Source organism: Halichoerus grypus, chromosome 7 (genome assembly GCF_964656455.1).
Source record: "Halichoerus grypus chromosome 7, mHalGry1.hap1.1, whole genome shotgun sequence".
In the NCBI taxonomy this organism is placed as follows: Eukaryota; Metazoa; Chordata; class Mammalia; order Carnivora; family Phocidae; genus Halichoerus; species Halichoerus grypus.
Window position 1 is genome coordinate 93,779,487 of NC_135718.1, and position 20,338 is coordinate 93,799,824.

General features: G+C 41.0%; 1 protein-coding gene across 2 annotated transcripts in view; it reads left to right on the forward strand.

Annotated features, from left to right (window-relative positions):
• Positions 1-20,338, forward strand: part of AKT3 (AKT serine/threonine kinase 3) — a 310,972-nt gene that overhangs the window by 41,002 nt on the left and 249,632 nt on the right. The window lies entirely within an intron of this gene.

Below are 20,338 nucleotides of genomic sequence, written 5' to 3' on the forward strand. Positions count from 1 at the left end.
GGACCTCATTCATTAGGTCTAGGTGGGACCCAGAAACCAATTAATTCATTTATCTACCAAATGTTTATTGACTGCTTTCCTACCATATTCTTATTACCATAATACATAAGTGAGGTTAGAAGGTGGCCCAGGTGCCTACTCTCTAATTGGAGGACAGAGATAAATAAGCAATTACATAAATAGGATAATTTCATATAATGGTAAGTGCTACAAAGAAAGTGAACTGTCAGATATACTAGAGTTACCCTGTCCAGGGAGAAAGATAACTTTGCATAGGGTGATCTTGGAAGGAGTCTTTGAAGAGGTAACTTTTATCAACCTTGCTTTAAAAGAATTTCTTTTTAATCGTGGTAACATAAACATAATAACATATACGTCAGAAAATAACCATTTTAACCACTTTTAAAAGCATAGAGTTTGGCGGTATTAGGTCCGTTCGCAGTGTTGTACAGCCATCCAGCCTCAGAACTTTTTTCATCTTGCAAAACAGAAAATCTGTAGCCCTTTAAAAAATCTCTCTCTATTCCCCTCTGAATGAGATTACAACAGGAGATGGAAATTGCTAAACTTTTTTTGAAATAAGGCAGCAGATGGATAGGTGGCATCAGATTCCGCAGAGAGGAAAGGTCTGTAAGTGCATAATACTTGCAGCAAGTCCAGTAGTGTGTCCTGAAGCTCCCAAGAGACTCGGCTTTGGGAGGCACCAGACACTAAGGAAGGCAGGGGTCAGAAGGGGAGCCGAAAACAGGGATTGGTCAGAAAATGTGTGCACTTACAGGTGGAATCCTTGAGTTCTCTCTCTCTATACTCTGTGTAGATAGGTGACTGTCCACCAGCAACTCCTGGCTTCGGGAGGCCAAGATTTACCCCCCCACACCTTTTTAAAAAAAGATTTATTTATTTATTTGCGAGAGAACCCGTGCATGTGTACAAGGCTGGGGGCAGAGGGAGAGAATCTTCAAGCAGACTCTCCAATGAGTGCAGAGCCCACGAGGGGTTCAGTCTCATGACCCATGAGATCATGCATGACCTGAGCTGAAACCAAGAGTCAGACGCTTAGCTGACTGAGCCACCCAGGCGCCCCCCCCAAGATTTATTCTTTACAAAATTAAAATTATATAATAGAAAATTGAAGAAGTGCCTGTATTCTGAACCAGGGCAGTGGGTGGCTGATTGACTCAAAACAGGAAGATTAAGGGAAATCTACACCTGAATTGTGGAACTCTTAACCCGTTTTCTCTGCTCTCCTCCCAGAACTCCACAGTGAAGCCTATCCTGCTCATCCCCTGCAGAACACTGAAATGTCTTCAGATACAGATAGGCTCACTACCAGAGCAGCCTTAAATGAATTCTACCAGTTGATGAGCCCCATTTCCCCACACAGACCTTTTCGTTTTCTTCAGAGCCTCATTCTTAAATATGACTTAACGTTCAAAAACCATTGAACATTTGGGGAAAGCCTCCATGAAAAAAGAGAGGTCAGAAGAAGCAAACAAACAAAGAGGTGGAGGATGGAATGGTACTTGGGAGTATGGGGAGAAAACAGACACTGTAGGGATCAAGAGAAACCCTAAAAAAAAATCCAACCTCAAGTAGTAGTATCGGAGAAAATACATTCTTCTCTTCCCTCTAAAGTGATGGCGAAAATAAAAGCATATTTCCATGAGGGTAAAGAGAACTGGAGGGGAGATGACAGCAGACAGAAGGTACCAGCTAAGTATGGGGAGCTGAGAACTTGCCCATGAGTGGTAACTGACTTAGCAGAGCCCAGAAAGTAGAAACAGAGTCCGAGGATGTGGGTGGTTGTTGAGCAATCCAGAATCGGTCTTCCTTTAATTCTTACGTGCTTTGCTCTATTTGGACTACTGGTTCTTAGGTTTTGAGAGTGGATGCCCTTTCCCACTTGAAGCTGTGAATGAGCTATCCACCGGTGGAGAAACCAGAATTATTAAATGTAGCTCCTGTTTTCTTAAATGGTTCTCTGAAGTGATCACGCATTATTGCATCCTTCTCGGTATTGCTTGTGAGCCAGCGTTTCTCAGAAGTGCATAGCTGAAACGCTTTTCTGGGTGCCAGTGACGGTGGGCTTGAAAACGAAGCCAAAAAGAAAATAGAAACAGTATTTAACCTACGAATGTGTTCTACCTTTTGTTTGTAAAGTAGTTGTTTAAAAGTTGGTACTTCCTTTTAGAATACTGTAAAAAATGATTATTGGATTCTCAGACTAAACTTGAAAAAACTTTCCATCAGCAATTAAACGGGCACTGGTGGGTTCTCTGGGAGACCTCACTGCTTCGTGTAAAATCTTCCTATGAAGAAATACTTTTTTGTGGTAAAGTGACTCTGGATTTGGAGTCACACAGACTTGAATCCAAACCCTGTCTGTGCCATTTTTCTGCTGTGTATGTGTAACCTTCGGTAAATTATTTAATGTTTCTGAGTCTCAGTAGAATGAGATGAATAAATGTCTAACTCAGAGGGTAGCTGTGATGATAAAGTGGCATTAAAATAGATAAAGCACTCAGCCTGGCTCCTGGATTGCTGTAGGGTCAATAAATGTTGTTTCCTTCATTTTGCTTTTCTGTGGAATGTGGTAAGAGGGAACATTATTTTTCTAGGACTTAAGGGAAGTGCAGATCAATTGAAGGTATGTAACATTTTTGAAATGGGATTCCTGTGTTTTAAAATTTTGCCTTATTTATTTGCAATACCTGTGTTCCTTGTCGTTTGATAGATTTGCTCTTGTAAGAAAGAGCATGGGAATGGGGCTCGGGAGATTCAGGGTCTGATTAGCCTCCTTTTCTACTACTAACTAGATGAGTGAGGTCATTGAATGTGTCACTTCTCCACTTTGGTCTCCTTCGTGATTTGCAAAGTGAAAGTGTTCTACTGCAAGGTGATTTCTGAAAGTTTGCTTCTGCTCTAACGTGATCCTGAGACCCGTTCAAAAAGTCTCCTTTTTGCGACCTGGGTTTTATGGGGTGTTGAGGCTTGGGATACATTTATTATTATAAACTCATTTTATGTGTTTGGAGGACTTGAGGTGATTGAACGTTACTAAACTAATAGCTGATGTTTGGCTTTTTCATTGGAAAATAGTTCTAGCTGTGAAACCTAGAAATACACCAGAAGTGGCCATTGCTTTTCTTCCTACAGAGATAAGAGCTATTTGGTGCTGCTCGCATGAAGCTATCGCCAGAGTCCTGTGGATTTTACCATTGTTCTTACAAACCTTTTTGTTTTCAAGAGTTATGGACATTCTTATTCCTAGGGTGATTTGGAGTGTGTGTGTGTGTGTGTTTGAAATTATTTTTAATGTTTGTTATGCTAATCTCAGTGCTCTTGTCACTACCAAAGGAATCCTTCTCTGACCCCTGGTCTAGATCATGTTGTATGTTTACGTGGTTTTTTTTTTTCCCCTATTCATTGTTTGGATTATATACATGTCTGCTTTCATAATAGCTTTCTTCCCAGCTGGATTGAAAGCTCTTGGAGGGCAGCGACCACATCTCTTTTGCTGACCTCCATCTATAACGTTTTGTCACGTAATTGACATTCAGGACATATTTTTTGAATAAACTAATAAAATTGTTGCCTGACAAATATTAAGCGAGTAGAAATATAATGGTAATTAAGAGCTCAAAGTACTGATTAGAATTAATGACTGTAGCCTTTGCTGTTACCAAACAGTGAATATAAAAGGAAAGAAAGAATAATGAAGGTGGTTGTATAAAATGACTCTTATTATTGTTTGTGCGAGAACAGGGAACATTCCCGAGTACAGGAAGCAACTTTTGGAAAAACTGCTGGCAGAAGGCGAAGTCAGACCGTCCTTGACCCTTAGATCAAATGTATTCGAGCCCGAGTTTCCTTAACTCTTCTTCAGTTTGGAATAAACATTTTGACACAATGAAAGATTTATTTCATATAATTTTTGGTCCTCGCAAACAAAGACCTTAACTGAAGTTGCTGAAACGGAAAACAAATACTTTTTGAATTTTACTGGTTCCATTTGAAAAAAGTTTGTTTCCTTTCAAGTGCATAACACGTTCAAATGAGCTCAGCTGTATTAGCAGATAAACATGTTGATTCATTTGGCCCAGAGCTACTGATTAAAGCCTGGAGGGGTACAGATTGTTCTTGCCCCCACCCAGCTGCACCATGTTTTTCTTCCTCTCTGCCCTGGGGAGGGCAGGGGACTGGACTAAGTGACCCTCCCTTACCTGAATTGTCTAGGTGGGGGGAAGGGAAAAAGGTTGGTTTGCCATTCAGGTCCCTTTCCCTTGCTTTCTGCTCGTTAACTTACAGCCTGTGCTGTTCATCCCCTGCTCAGACCGCGGTGGCCATGGCGTGGGGTCACTTCCTGTGACATGTGACTTGCCAGTTTTTACAGAGCCCGGTTCCTGAAGGCTCAGTTTTGAGTAATTAATCTAGTGTGAGTCAGGTGTGATTGATTTTGAGGCTGGGCTTCATTTGGAAAGCAAAGGCAAGTATGCCGTCTGCAGTGGTGCTGGGATCACAGATACACTCAGTGCAGTGAATTGATGCAGAGCTTTTATCGAGCATCTAAGGAACTTGTATAAGACACCGAGAATGAGCCGTGGTATTTAGGAAATGACCAAAATACGTGGCTTTTACTGTTTTAGGAACCCTGTAAAGTGTTTGTTTTTTTCAGCATACATTGTGTCCTGTGTGTTTCATACCATGTTAGGGGCCATCAGTATGCAAAGGTTAATAAGAGGTTCTCTCTGCCTTCCAGTAGCTTATCATTGGTGTCCCATTTCCCAAAGCGTATGTCATTAGTAGGTGGGTAGTCCTCAAAAATAGATTTGTGTCACTAAGTTTTGGAAATGCCCCTGGACTAAAGAAAATAAAAGGTTTCTTTAGTATAGGGTACGTGTACAATGTGGAACTCCAAAAAGTGCTTATGCTTGGTAAGATTGCCCCAAATTCCTAGATGCAGTTTCTTTTTCTCATGCCTTCTGCAGTGGGATCTGAGGGGAAGGGACGGGGGGGGGGGCGGAGGGGGAGCTGGTGGCTGTGATTTGTGTAGGAAGAGGATGACTGATGAGTCATGGCACACTCTTTGGGAAACACTGGACTGAAGTCGTATTCACCCTGAGGCCCCTGCCTCTGAATGCTGCCTTACAGGGCTCGCATTTGCTGCAGGGGCCTGTTTATGCTTTTTAATTAGGTCGGATGAGGGGCTAGGGTCTTTTGATTGAATACGTTAAGTTGGAAGTGGGGATTAGTAATTAACATGAAAAATGGCGCCTGTTTCCTTAAATTCAGCCTGTCTTGAAGCAGACTAACCATTTCTTCTAAAAAAATGACATCTCTCACCTTTTCTGTTTGATTATGCTGTTTTGCCCCCTTTTCTAGGCAGTCAGACATGAGACCACAGTCATTATTGACTCTTCCCTTTGTCTTACTCAACATGGCCCCACTGCCTCCAACCAAATACTGCCTGGCTTTTCCTTAGCATTCATCTGTTTTTTCCCCATCCCCACGGCCGTGGTGCTCACGAAGTAAGTAATCAGTAAATAATTTGTCAAATGATGGAATCTGGACCACTGTAATGTCCTTTGGTAACGGATGGGTCTCAGGCCCTCCTTGCTCTTTCAGTCCTGAACCACTGTTGATGGTGCAGTCGGACTTACACTGGGTTTCTGCTCTGCGCCCCCAGTAGCTCACTGTTGGTCGGAAAGTGGCCCACATGTCATCACTGGGTGCTCTTGTCTGGCGCCTGCCTGCCGTTCTTTCCCCACCTCTGGCCCTCGTTCTTTCCCCACCCCCTGGCCCTCGTTCTTTCCCCACCCCCTGGCCCTCGTTCTTTCCCCACCCCCTGGCCCTCATTCTTTCCCCACGCCCTGGCCCTCGTTCTTTCCCCACGCCCTGGCCCTCGTTCTTTCCCCTGATACTACTGCTCACCATTGGCTGTGAAGTTCTTACCTTTCTAGTTTTCACCTGGTGGCGTGTGCCACGTTTTCTTCTTGGAATGCCTTTTTTGGGGGGCCACATATATAATTACGTAAATCTTATCAGCAAAACAAGCTGATACTTCCACGATCTCTCCAGCTGTGAGTGCTGTTGTTTATCTGCACATACTTTTCTCTGTAAATCTAAGTTTGTCCTATTCTTGGTGCTGTGTGTATATACTGTGATAGATACTATTATACCCAGAGTATTTCCTCTAAAGGTTTAAGTTCACTTGAGGGATTATGGCGTTGAGTTTAACTGCTGAAACAGATAAACCTCAAATCTCTGTGGATTAATAGCATTCGAATTTTGTGTCTTGCTCGGCCAAATCCAAAACAAGTCCGCTGTTCCTGATTCTTGCTCCTTCTGTCTTGTGACTCCTCTGTCATCAGCAAATGGTTCCACATGTGCTCATCTGCACGAAGCCGGAGATGGAAAAAACACCGAAAGATCCCCCCTGGGGAGGTTTTTGGTGGGCCAAGCCTGGAAGTAGCACTCCTCCTTTCTCATAGTTCATTAGCTAGAACCCAGTCAGGCGGCCACACTTGACTGTGAGGGAGACTTCTGGGAAGCATGTGCCTGGGAAGAAGAGGTTTTTGTTAATACGAGGCAGTTTGTCAGCACGCCTGTCTTGTGAAGTCAGACAGACCAGGATTTTAAATTTTTTTTTTTTATTTGAGAGAGAGAGAACAAGAGAGAAAGCATGAGCAGGGAGAGGGAGAGGGAGAAGCAGACTGCCCGCTGAGCAGGGAGCCCGATGCGGGGGTCCTATTTAAAAATACCTTATTGCTAAACAAACAAACAAAAAAATGCTAACCATCACATGAGTTCTCAAGCAAGTCGTAATCACTGCTCACAGATCACCACAACAAATATAATAATGATAAAGTTTGAAATATTGCAAAAATTACCAAAATGTGACACAGACTCACAAAGTGAGCTAATATTATTGGAAAAATGGCACCAACACAAGTGCTCTATGCAAAGCTGCCACAAGCCTTCAATTTGTAAAAAAAACGCAGCACCTGTAAAGTGTAATAAAACAAGGTGTGCCTGTGTAGCATAATTTCTAAGTTCTGGTGTAGACAGAGCTCTTGATAGATCTCACCAAAATGCTACTAATGAAAGAACAGGACTGATGACACAGGTAACTCCTAAAACTAGCCCTGCTTGAAGTCATTTAACATTTATTTAATAAGCACCTATGCAGCAAGGGTCCAAGATAGATCGCTGAGGACGGCAAGAACGGGTCAAATGTATTGAGTAATTAATATATGCCAAGTACTTTATCTGCATTATTACTTAAATCTCACAGATGAAAAGAGAAGTAACTTGTCCAAAATCACAGAACTGGTTAAGTGATGCAGCTAGAGTTAAAATCCTGGTTTGGGGGCACCTGGGTGGCTCAATCGGTTAAGCATCTGCCTTCAGCTCAAGTCATGATCTCCGGGGTCCTGGGATGGAGCCCCGTGTTGGGCTCCCTGCTCACTGGGGAGTTTGCCTCTCCCTCTCCTTCTGCTCCTCCCCCTGCTTGTGCTCTTTTTTTTCTTTCTCTCTCTCTCAAATAAATAAAATCTTAAAAAAAAAATAGCAGAAGTAGGAAGATAATGGAGCAGCAGTACCTTTAAAATTTGAAGACAAATGATATCCAAACTAGTCTAAGTAGTCTGACTTAAGATTGAGAGTAAAATAAAGATATTTTCAGAGAGACAGATCCCTCCCACAAACCCTCAGGAAGCTGCGGAATGTACTCCACCAGAAGGAGGGAGTGTGTCAAGGAAGAGGAGAACCCAGGTGAGTGGAGAGAGGAGTTCAGACCCAGGGTGGTGGCTGTGCAGCCAGCCCAGGTTGACCCGTCCAGACTGGAGCAAGTTGGAAGGCCGAGAGAAACTTCTTCAAGGAGATGAAATTGATAGAAACCTGATGTGAATGAATATATTCAAAAGGGATTTGTCAGACTGGAGAGTCTGAGGTTAATTAGGGATAACTACATAGTAGATAAATACATAGGGATAAGTATACAGAAAACTAAGTAAATGAGGAGCCAGGCAATTGTTAATTCCAAGTAAGACAAAATGTTATGCAGGAAAAGAAAGGTAATTAGTGTTTGCTACTTGGCTCAGTTCTGAATACCCTGTGTAGTCATAATGATAAAAGCCTCCATTATTGATCTAATAACCAAAGTATTGAGACCGTGGGGGTGGGAAGTGAGGAGGGTGGTAAGACTAGGAAACAGAGCTGAATCTTAAACATCATCATCAGGCAGTCACTGGAGAATCCCCTACCCTGGCCATTCACGAAACAGTGATACAAACATGCTGCATTACTTAGAGATGTGGAGGGAAATTCCAAAACAGCTAACTAGAGAAAACTTGTGGGGAAAGAAAATGTTGGTGAAGGGGGCCGGAGACTAGTTTTTCTTAACAAACCTTGTAGATCTAGTTGATTTTTAAAAAACTCTCCGGGTATGCAACACTTAATCTGAAACTCTAGATTTTGGAGAATCCATTAACTTCAGCGGATTTTTTCTAGGTCAGAAGTTTTTCAAGTGCTTCAGCTTCTCACTTAAATGTTACCTTAAGTTAAAGTTTCTGTGGTGTATGTTGGATTTGAAACATATAAATCCATCTTGTCATTGTCTTCATTATTTAGATTTTACTTATGGGTAAGGTGCTAGCTGGGATTCGTCCACATCGGCCACTCTAGGACCAATATTTCCCAGATTCTCTCTTCCTGCAGTGGTTCTGCTCAGTCTCCCACACCTAAATTAACTATTCCATCTGTGTTAGGCTCTTCTGTGTGTTACATTAAACTATGTTCTCACTCAGTTCTTACATAGACTCCCCCCTCAGCCACCACCCCTTTTGGGGCCTTCCCTGATTTCCTATTTCTTCGTAGTATTTCAGTAGCATGAATGCTTGTGTGGTGAGAAGCTCTGTGCTCCTCTCTGACCCCTTTCCCCAAAGCTCGGATGGATGGAAGGTGGAACAGGAGGTCTGGGGTGAGTAGCACCGGAAGAGGAATGTATCACCCTGCACCATTTCCGGTCCAGCAGCTTCTAATCATTTTGCCCTCTCCATCCCAGATGCTTTCTGCAACTTCAGGGTTCATGATTGACTGGTACTATTATTTGCTTCTTGCATACTTACCTCTTCAATTCAGAGTTCTTAAAATTGTTTCTAAAAACTAAGTTACTGGTTAAATTTTGCTAATACAAGTATAAAGGGGATTTATTAGCACTATTGTAGGTCTCCCTGAACCAATGGAAAGGCCAGCATTGGGCTCTCAAGATGGGGGCCACACAGCTGGGAGCAGTGCCTCTATTCCTAAAAAGCTGAGAAAGGACCCCCAGTAAATGAATATCCTGCTTTTGAAGGTTGCCATTCTTTATCACATTAATATAGCTCTTACACTCTGTAATGATAAACTTGTAAACTGAGAAATTACTCCAAGTACAGGTCATAGTGGGGGAAGTGATGGGGTGACTGGATTTGTAGTTCCTAGGATTTTGTTTATTTTTATTTTTTAAAGATTTTAGAGAGAGAGCGCACATGCAAAAGTTGGAGGGGCGGGGTGTGTAGAGGGAGAGGGAGAAGCAGACTCTCTGCTGAGCAAAGAGCCCAATGCGGGGCTTGATCCCAGGACTCTGGGATCATGACCTGTGGCGAAGGCAGACACTTAACTGACTGAGCCGCCCGGGTGCCCCAGTTCCTGGGATTTTAAATCCAGAAATGGGAGAAAGAGGTAACAAAAATTTTCAGGATGTGAAAGCATACTTTTGGTCTATTTTGTACTGAATACCTCTTTCTGAGGAGGGTTAGAGGCTTGCCTTAGGTCAGTGCATTTCTTGGTGTATTCTGGTTAAAATGGAATTCAGATCCCTTGATCAGAACCCTCCCCTGGTTTCTTGTCTCATGTAGAAGAAAAAACTGAAACTGCTTTTTGATAGTCTTTAAGGCTCAGAATGACGTGGACAGAGGTGGGTTTACCACAGAGCTAACTAAAGTTTACAGCCTCTTGCTTGTGCAAGCTGTTTCCTAGGCTGGACCAAAATCGGTAGAGGCCACTATAGTTTTCCACTGTGACTTTCTTCCTGTCACACTCCCCATCCTTTCAGGCTATGCTGAAGTGGACACCAGCAGTTTGGGAACTCCAAGGAGAAGGGCGTGGGATACACTGATGTTATTTACAGTCACTTTCATGGATAGTTTAGTGGTTGCAAGCTGACCCAGTGTAAGAACGCCTCCCGGCTGGCATGTGCCCACAATGGTGCAGGGCCTGAGGCTGAGTGGGCGTATGAACTTGTCCTGTGGCACTCAGCCCACACTGGAAGAATTGTGGGCAATGGAGGAGAAGCCAAGATGGACCATTTGCAAATTTATTGACTATTCTTCTAATCTTATAGCTCCTATGTGAAAGAAACATAAAAGAGGTTTTCACCAATTCAATAATTTGACATATTTACGTGGCATCCCCAATAGTTGGGAAGCTGAAAGAAACCTTTCCAAACATTCAGTAATAAAAAAGTTTTGCCCTTTATTTCAGATGAAAGACTAAATTGTTGTCTCTAAAATTAATATAGAAGTGTGCCAGGGAGTTAATTATTAAAAATAATCATGTTATCAATTAGGATGTTTTGATGTGGTTGACAGCTCTTCAAGATTTATAATTTGCCTGAGTTTCCTTTCTCATTCCAAAGAAATAATTCAATTAGGACCTGATTTTGTTTTCATAATTGTGTATTCCTCTTCTTGAGTGAGCCCTTCCCCCAACTGCATAAGCTTCCAGCTCCATCAGCCTGGGTTTACTCCTGGGTTTCCTCCCGTCTGCCTCTGTCCACCTCCTGTCCTGTCCTCGCGTCCTCACCCACTACAGTCCAGGCAGACTCATTGAGTTGTTCCTCAGGTGGATTAGCGGTGTGCCCGCCGCACACCGGCCGCCCCTGCCCGTCACACTCTTGCCTTGGCTTTTCAAAGAGCTTTTTGTTTTCTTCTTGGGACAGGTGTCTTCTCAGAGAGTCTTTGACTACCTGGTCTGCAGTATCCTTTTCTTCTTCCTCATCTCTGGCACATCACCTGCTTGATTTTCATAGCGTTTGCCAACATCGGCCCTTCTGTTGTTTTTATGGGCCGCCTTTACCTTCCTGGACAGAAGCTCAGCGAGTGTATGAGAGCTGTGTTCACTCCTGTGTTGCCAGAGCCTCGGACAGTGCCTGGACCTTACTGTCAGGCACTCAGTGGGTATTTGTTGAAAGAAGAGTTACGAAGAAGCTTGCGCTTGTTCATTTTACTGTGTATTCACTGGTTCCGTTTCTTATGTTGTTAATTGTTTTTTGCGTGTTATTGGACAGATACGATTTGTGCATCCCTCCCTCACATTGCCGCCTCTCCTCCTACCCTGCATAACCCAGAGGTACGCTGAGTCAGTGCTTAGCATTCTCACCCATTTGTATTTTAAGTTTTTTCTTACGTGTAAATGCCTATATAAACAATATAAATGTTTAACAATAGAACTTGTATGTTTTCAAGCTTTATACAAATGATACCATATTGCACATTATCCTCACCTTTTTTTAAACATTATGTTTTTAAGATGTATTTATATTGATACACCGAGCTCTAATTTTTTCATTTGCATTGCTGTGTGGTTTTGCATGAATAAATCACACTTTACCGAACTGTTCCGTTGAAGGGCTTTTAAGTGGTTGCTAATTTTTTTCCCTATCACAAACCATGGTGTGATAAGTGTTTCTGTAATGTATATGTGAAATTATTTTCTAGGATATATTATTGCAAGTAGAAATCACCAAGTCATTGGGGATGCTCATCCTTCACCTTTACTAGATTGTGTATTTTGTTTCCTAAAGTGGTTGTCACCAGGTGACTCCACCAGCGGTTCCGGAGAGGTGTCCTCTCCTTGCCATTGCTTTGTTTTGTCAAACATAACGTTTGTCATTCCGGCGTGTGACAATGGTATTGCGTGTTTAAAATTTGCCTTTCTCCAGTTACCGGCGGGGTTTTGAATTTTTTCATGTGTTTATTGCTGTTTAATTTCTTTTGTGAATTGCTTTTTCTGCCCTTTGTCCCCACTCAGAGTTTTTTGTACTGGATGATTTGTCCTTTTCCTGTTGGTTAGTAGGAATTCTTCAGGTATCGATAGTAATAATTTATCCAAATCACAAATACCTTCTTTCAGTTTGTGGCTTGTCCTCTTAGTTGCATTTGTACTAATTTTTTTCTTTTTTAATTTTATTTTATTATGTTATGTTAATCACCATACATTACATCATTAGTTTTTGATGTAGTGTTCCATGATTCATTGTTTGCGTAAAACACCCAGTGCTCTGTTCAATACGTGCCCTCTGTAATACCCGTCACCAGGCTAACCCATCCTCCCATGCCCCTCCTCTCTAGAACCCTCAGTTTGTTTCTCAGAGTCCATAGTCTCTCATGGTTCGTCTCCCCCTCCGATTCCCCCCCTTAATTTTTCCCCTCCTGCTATTTTCTGCCTTTGTACTAATTTTTGTTGTTGTGCCAAACTTTTTCATTTTGATGCAGGTACATGTATCAATCTTTGCTTTATAGTTTTGGCTTTTGGTATCATCGTGAAGAACCTCTTTGCCTATGTTGAGGTAATAACGGAAGTCTGTTTATTAATGATCTATTACTGCTGGCAGATTACTACCCAAACCTACTTAGTTTAAAACAAACAATAAACATTTATTACCTACCCTCTGTCCCTGGGAGCAGTGTGGCGGGTGGTTCTCGCCTCTGTTGTCGGTTTGCAGGTGAGATGTCACTTAGGCTGCTGTCATTGGAAGGTTTGACTAGAGCTGGAGGACCTGCTTTTAAAGATAGTCCACTCCCACGGCTGGTCGTGGGTGCAGGCTATTGTAGGAGGCCTCACTTCTTAGGTCCTTTACCAGAGCCACATGAGTGACCTCATAAGGTGGAGGCTGGCTTCCCCTGAGTGAGTGAGGGAGGCAGCAGAGTGAGGTAGAAACTTGGTGTCTTAGGATCACATATGTTTGAAATCACAGCCCTGCTCTGGGGAGGAGATGGCATGGGGACTGCCATAGCAGGGTGTGCGGATCACTGCAGGCTGACCTGGAGGCTAGCTACCAGAGTGCCTTCCATTTTCTTAATAAAATAATTAAAAGTTCTTTCACATTTAGGTCTCCTCTACTCCACTTTGAGGATTTTATATTGTGTTGCATGTGGTGTTGGAAGGGGATCTAGCCTCAGTGTTCTTCTACAGGTATAATTTGTCCTAATCCCATTTATTGAATAATCCGTCATCATTGTTCTGTTTATATGTGGGTTTGTTTCTGGACTCTCTGTACTTCTCCTTTAGCTTCTTTTTCTCTTCCTCTGCCAATACCACTTTACAACAAGTACTGATCTCTAAACCAAATCCCAAACTCCCTTTGTTCTTTGTGGTTGGCTTAGCTCTTCTTGTCTCCCAAGGGCCATTAAGAGAGAACTTGTTAGATAAATCTATTTGAGTTTTAGGATCAGTTTTCTAGGTTCCTGTAAAGTCCTGATTGGATTTTTCTCATTTTAAGATACAACTTTTTTTTTTTTTCATTAAAAAAGCAATAGTGCTTCATAAAGATTTGTGAAATACAGATAAAAGAAACATAAGAAAAGAAAAACACCCATAACCCCATCACCCAAACATCACCATTATTGTGATTAGGAATACTCATTAGAAAGTCTTAAAGATTTGATTTTGCAAAAATTAAATTTGCTCTATAACAAAGGGCATGATGTGTTGGGAAAAAATGAGGATTAACATTTTTCTTTTCTTTCTTTGTTTCCTTTTTTTTTTTTTTTTAAAGTAGGCCCAATGTGGGGCTCAGACTCATGACCCTGAGATCAAGACTGAGCTGAGATCAAGAGTTGGATGCTTAACTGACTGCGCCACCCAGGCGCCCCTAACATTCTTACTATACAGTGTGCTTCCATAAATTATTAAGAAAAAGATAAATGACCTGATAGAAAAATGGGCAAAGAACATGAACAGGCATTTGACAGAGGATGTACAAAGAAGTGCATATACCCATTCCTCAAATGGTAGCATTTTTCTACATTTTGTTTTCTCTTTTCTTTCTCTCGCCTCCTTTTCTCTCTGTCCCCTTCTTTGTTCCTCTTTATATATGATACTTTAAATACATTTATGGAGATTTTTAAAAAATATGTTTAGATGGTTAAATATATTTAGGTTCAAATATATAGATTTCTTTCTGAACCATTTGAAAGTGAATTTGAGATATAATGCACCTTGTGCCCTTATACACTTCAGTCTGTGTTTCCTAAAACGAGGACTTTATGTCACATAATGTGTAGTTATCAAAATCAAGAAATTAATATCCGTGCAATACTATAATTTTGATATTGCCAATAATAACTTTTATTCCTCCCCCTCAAAAAACACCTTAGGTCATCTTGCAAGTCTCAGTATGTGACATCATGATGTTTCATCATACAACAGAAGTATCAGTTGTTCTGTCTCTTCAGTTTACTTTAATCAGGAGACGCATGATGTTGATTTGTCCCAATCCTGGTGATGGTAACTTTGGTCACCGGTTGCAGTGGTATTTTGTAAGTAATAAGAATCTTGTGGTGTGATGCTTTATGACTGTGTAATGTCTCAGACTTTGACCCACCAGTTTTAACATCTATTTATGGTTCTTGTTTGAATCAGTTATTAAGGATTCATGGTGGTTTTTCTAATTCTCTTGTTCCTTTCTCGTTTTAATTGACTTTTTACTAGAAAGAAGAAATTTCATTTTCCCTCGTGAATTCTGTTTTATTCAATGGCTAATAATTTTTTACTATCACTATTAACTTTTTAAAAATTTATTTTTCTTTAAAATAGTTACTTTTATTTATTTATTTTAAAAGATTTTATTTGTTTATTTGTCAGAGAGAGAGAGAGAACGCAAGCAGGGGGAGTGGCAGGCAGAGGGAGAAGCAGACTCCCCGCTGAGCAGGGAGCCTGACGCGGGACTCTCGCCCAGGACCCTGGGATCATGACCTGAGCCAAAGGCAGACACTTAACTGACTGAGCCACCTAGATATCCTTAAAATATTTATTTACTTATTTATTTATTTTTATTATTATGTTATGTTAATAACCATACATTACATCATTAGTCTTTGATGTAGTGTTCCATGATTCATTGTTTGCATATAACACCCAGTGCTCCATGCAGAACGTGCCCTCCTCAATACCCATCACCAGGCTAACCCATCCCCCCACCCCCCTCCCCTCTAGAACCCTCAGTTTGTTTTTCAGAGTCCAGCATCTATCATGGTTCGTCTCCCCCTCTGATTTCCCACCCCCTTCATTTTTCCCCTACTGCTATCTTCTTCTTTTTTTTTTTTTTCTTTTAACATATAATGTATTATTTGTTTCAGAGGTACAGGTCTGTGATTCAACAGTCTTACACAATTCACAGTGCTCACCATAGCACATACCCTCCCCAATGTCTATCACCCAGGCACCCCATTCCTCCCACCCCCCACCACTCCAGCAACCCTCAGGTTGTTTCCTGAGATTAAGAATTCCTAAAATATTTATTTTTAAAATTCCGTTATAATTATCATACTATATTAGTGTCAGGTGTACAATATACTGATTCAGCAATTCTGTACATTACTCAGTGCTCATTGTGGTAAGTGTACCTATTTCACCCATCTTCCCGCCTCCTCTCTGGCAACCACCAGTTTGTTCTTTATATTTAAGAATCTGTTTTTTTGTCTCATTTTTTTCTTTATTTCTTGAATTCTAGGTATGAGTGAAATCATATGGTATTTGTTTTTTCTCTGACTTGTTTCACTTAGCATGATATTCTCTAGATCCATCTATGTTGTTGCAAATGGCAAGATTTCATTCTTTTTTTGTGGCTGAATAATATTCTGTTTTATATACATATCGCATCTTCTTGATCTCTTCATGTATCAGTGGACACTTGGGTTGCTTCCATATCTTGGCTACGGTAAATAATAGTGCAATAAACATAAGGGTGCATATATCTTCTAGAATTAGTATTTTTGTGTTCTTTGGATAAGTACCCAGTAGTGGAATTACTGGATTGATATACTAGTTCTATTTTTTATTTTCTAAGGAACTTCCATACTGTTTTCCACAGTGGCTGCACCAATTTATATTGCCACCAGCTGTCACTAGGGTTCCTTTTTCTCCACATCCTCATTAATCCTTGTTGTATTTTGTGTTTTTGATTTTAGCCATTCTGACAGGTGTGAGGTGGTATTCTCATTATTAATTAATTAATTTTTTTGTTAGAAGTGGAGAAGGGGCAGAGGGAGAGGGAGAGAATCCCAAGCAGGCTCCATGCCCAGTGTGGAGCCCGATGTGGGGCTTGATCTCACAACTCTGAGATCATGACCTGAGCTGACATCAAGAGTCAGATGCTTAACCGACTGAGCCACCCAGGCACCCCTCATTATTAATTTTTAAATGCTCAAATTACCCTAGGTTTGTCCCATGGAAGCCCCTTTAAGTAAGCTCCTGTATTCTTTTGACATGTTCCCATCGATTTGTGAAGACTTTCTGACATTCTGACACAGTAAGATACTCCAGGCTTATCCTGTCCTTTCCCTTTTCCAGCTTTAGAATCAGCCATTTCTCCACAGAGTTCTGGTTTCTTCTAGTGGATAACAGTATTATCTTTCTTTTATTCTTAATTCTTTTATTTTTAATTACCTTTATTCTTCATTACTGTATTTTTTATGCTATGTTGATCCATTCTGTTTTTTCATGAGTACCAGGCTGTTTTAGTTATTTAAATTTTATATTTTAGTTAATTATTATTTTAGTAGATCTCTTTGCTATATATTTGACACTAATGAACAATCATCTTTTCTTGCTTGACTTCTAGAAACCCATAGTTCCTCTTTTGTTAACTTCTTTGACTGCTTTTCTCATTCTTCTTCTGGATTGTTCTTCCTAGATTAGGTTTTTAAAGGGTAGAGTTTCCTAAGATTCTGTCCTTTCTGTGGGGAACGAGGTACTGTCATTGCTTAGTCTGCACTGGTTCCATCCCTCTGGGACAATTTGATAATATATATCAAAATTACGAGTGTATATTCCTACTTCTGGGAATGTGTCCTACAGGTACGTTTGCATATTTCATAATGACGTATGTACAGGATTATTCATACAAATATTGTATGTTAATAGTAAAAGATCTGGAGATTATCCACACTAACCCAAAAAGTTTATTAGTTTTTTCTCCCCATATCTGCATGAAGCTAGATTTTCTTTATATGTGTGAACCAAAATAACAGTGCAGCAGAGTGGGAAAAATGTCTATTAATAGTGGATTGGTTGAGTAAATTTTGATACAGCAATGCAATGGATATTATACATTTGAAAAGGAGTAGGAAGAATAGTATTTATATGGAAAATTATGGAAAAATTACTGCAATTAAAAAGGAAAAGAGCCAAGTGCAGAACATATTATGTATTACTTTCTGTGTAAAGGGGAGGAAATAAGATTATGTAGTTGTATTTGCTTAAATTGGTGTAAAGGAAGTCTGGAAGGAAAAATAAGAAACTAATGCTTTACCCCAGAAAGCAGGGTATGAACTGGGCAGATGACAGACAGGGGTGTGATAGACCCTTTTAATCTGTTTGATTTGTGGTAGGGGCGCCTGGGTGGCTCAGTGCGTTAAGCATCTGCCTTCCTGGGATTGAGCCCCGTGTCGGGCTCCCTGCTCTGCGGGGAGTCTGCTTGTGGGTTCTCCCTCTCCCTCTGCTCCTCCCCCTTGCTTGTGCTCTTTCTCTCTGTCTGTCTCAAATAAATAAATATTAAAATAAATCTGTTTGATTTGTGACATGTGAAGATACTACCTGTCTAATTACTCTAAAATGTTTCTGGTATAGCTTAAAGTTAGTGTTGACACAGCACAAACTTGGACTTGGTAGTTCTGAGCTGCTGACCCACAGCATAATGTTCGTAACACACTATATAAAGCCCTTCATCTCTTTAGGTTTTTACTTTGCCATTTCTGGCTCCGTGTTTCACATTCTAGCAACATTGAATTTCTTCCGGTCCTTCTCACACATGGCGCTATTTCATATCTGTGCCTGTTTTACTTATGTCTTCTTCATATTCACCTTTTAAGAATCTGTTTGTCATCTTCTCTGCAGGCTGAGTTAGGTGATTCTCTCACATGCGCCGTGTATTTGTCTATTATCGCTCTTATCACACTGCATTGTAACGATCGGCCTCTTTCTAGTACCCTGATGCAGACGCTCAAAGATCTGCTGTGTTTTTTTTTTTTTTTTTTTAAGATCTTTGCCTGTAGGGTCTGGGCCATCCTTCAAGCAGCTACTACAGTCTTTCCTGGAGACAGACACGCAGGGATGTAGCTAACGTGAGGCCAGTCTCGTAAGTGAGATCGTAGGCAAAGTTATACTTCCACAGGAGGTCTTTGGCATGGGTCTGGAAGCTGGGCCCGAGTCCAGATGGAGACATTTCCACAGGCCCTGTGGGGGAGCAGTACATAGTCTGGTGGAGCTTCAGCAGAGAGGAATCATGACTCAAGGTGAATGGGGAAGGAAAGGAAAAACAGGCACAGATTGTGAGAGGTCGAACATTCTAGTCTCAGGAATTTAAATAGCATCTTGTGGGCAGAGTAGGACTATGGAATGTTTCTGAACGGGATGTCAATCCGATCTGTGTTTTAGGATGATGACTTTTATGCTTTGTGTAGGGTGGTTTGAAAAACGAGGAGATGCGACAACGGGGCACCTGTGAAGATATTTTATACCGTAAGCTACAGTGTTGAATACAGGATCAGGAAGAGTAGCCAGTCACATTTTCAAACTCTGTGCTTTTTCCATACAGTCTATTCAATCTGGAATCATGTTATTCCAGTAATGAGAGTCTATTCATCTTTGAAGAGACAGCTTATGTGTTACTTCTGCTCGTAATCCCTGGTAAATTCCCTCCAAAAGTAATTAATCATGCCCTGTTCTGACTGTGTTTCATTTATTTCTTTTAGAACCTTTTTCATACTCTCTGTATCTCACAGTCATTGTCTTAATCACCCCCAGAGTTAACTGCTTTCTCCTGCAGACCTGTGTTGCTTTATGTGACCCACTCATGTAACACTTACCACGATGTATCATTGTTTGATGGTTTTTCTGTTTATTGCAGTAAATATTTCTTCAGTATCAAACCTCAAGGAAACCTTGGCAATCCATATGTTTATCTATAATGTATGATTAGATGCGTGAGTTCCTTAAGGGGACCTTATTTTGATCTCTTACACTAAGCACAGTTGGTGATACATATTAGACCCTCAGTAGAGGGTATTAGAGACATCAGTGGAGTGGTGTTGGTTAAAAACCAGGTTTAAATCCTGGCTCTGCTGCTGTAATTGGGGGTCCACTGTAGAGAAGTTATTTAAGCCTGTCTAAGCCATAATTGTCTCGTCTGTAAAATGGGGAATTCGTGAGCTTGGGCTGCCATTACAAAATACCAGAGACTGAGCAGCTTAAAAAGCAGAGAGCTTTTTCTCACAGTTCTAAAGAGTGGGGAGTCTGAACACAGGGTGCCAGCATGATTGGGTTCTGGTGAGGACTGTCTTCTTGGCTCGTGGGCAGCACCTCCTTGTTGTTTCCTCACGTGGTGGAGAAAGACAGAACAAGCTCTCTGGTATATTCCTTTATAAGGATGCTGATCCTATCATGCGGGTCCCCCCTTACTACCTCATCTAAATATAATTACCTACCAAAGGGCCCATCTCCAAACACTGTCAGTTGGGGAGTTAGGGCTTCCATATATGACTTTGGTGGTGGTGGTGAGGGGGACATAAACTTTCCATCCATAACACTGTCTTATACAGTGGTTGTGCCAATGAAGTAATTTATGGAAAGCATTTAGCACTGAGCCTCTAACATAACAAGTGTTGTGTTTATTTAACCTCCTATTATCATTATTTTGACTTGGTATAAATTTTACATATGGGGTAATGGAGGAAAATTCGAAATGATCTGGTGATTTTGCTCTTCATTGATGGGGAATGTGTGATAATATTAATATAATATTAATGTGTAATAATATTAATATTAATAATGTGTAATAATATATTAATATTAATTAAGAAGGGAGAAGGGCGGGAGATGCCACTTTGCTCTATCCACAGGGGAGGAGAAGGTAGATGCTATTGTCCGGCTTAGAGCTGGAGCCCAACTATGTTCACAGTAGAAGAAAAGAGAACTTTAATATTCTGTACATGTACATGACCTTTAAAATGTACTTCTTAATTTGTTTTTATTCATATCTTTCTTTTCTTTTCTCTGGTTTCATTGATAGGTTGAG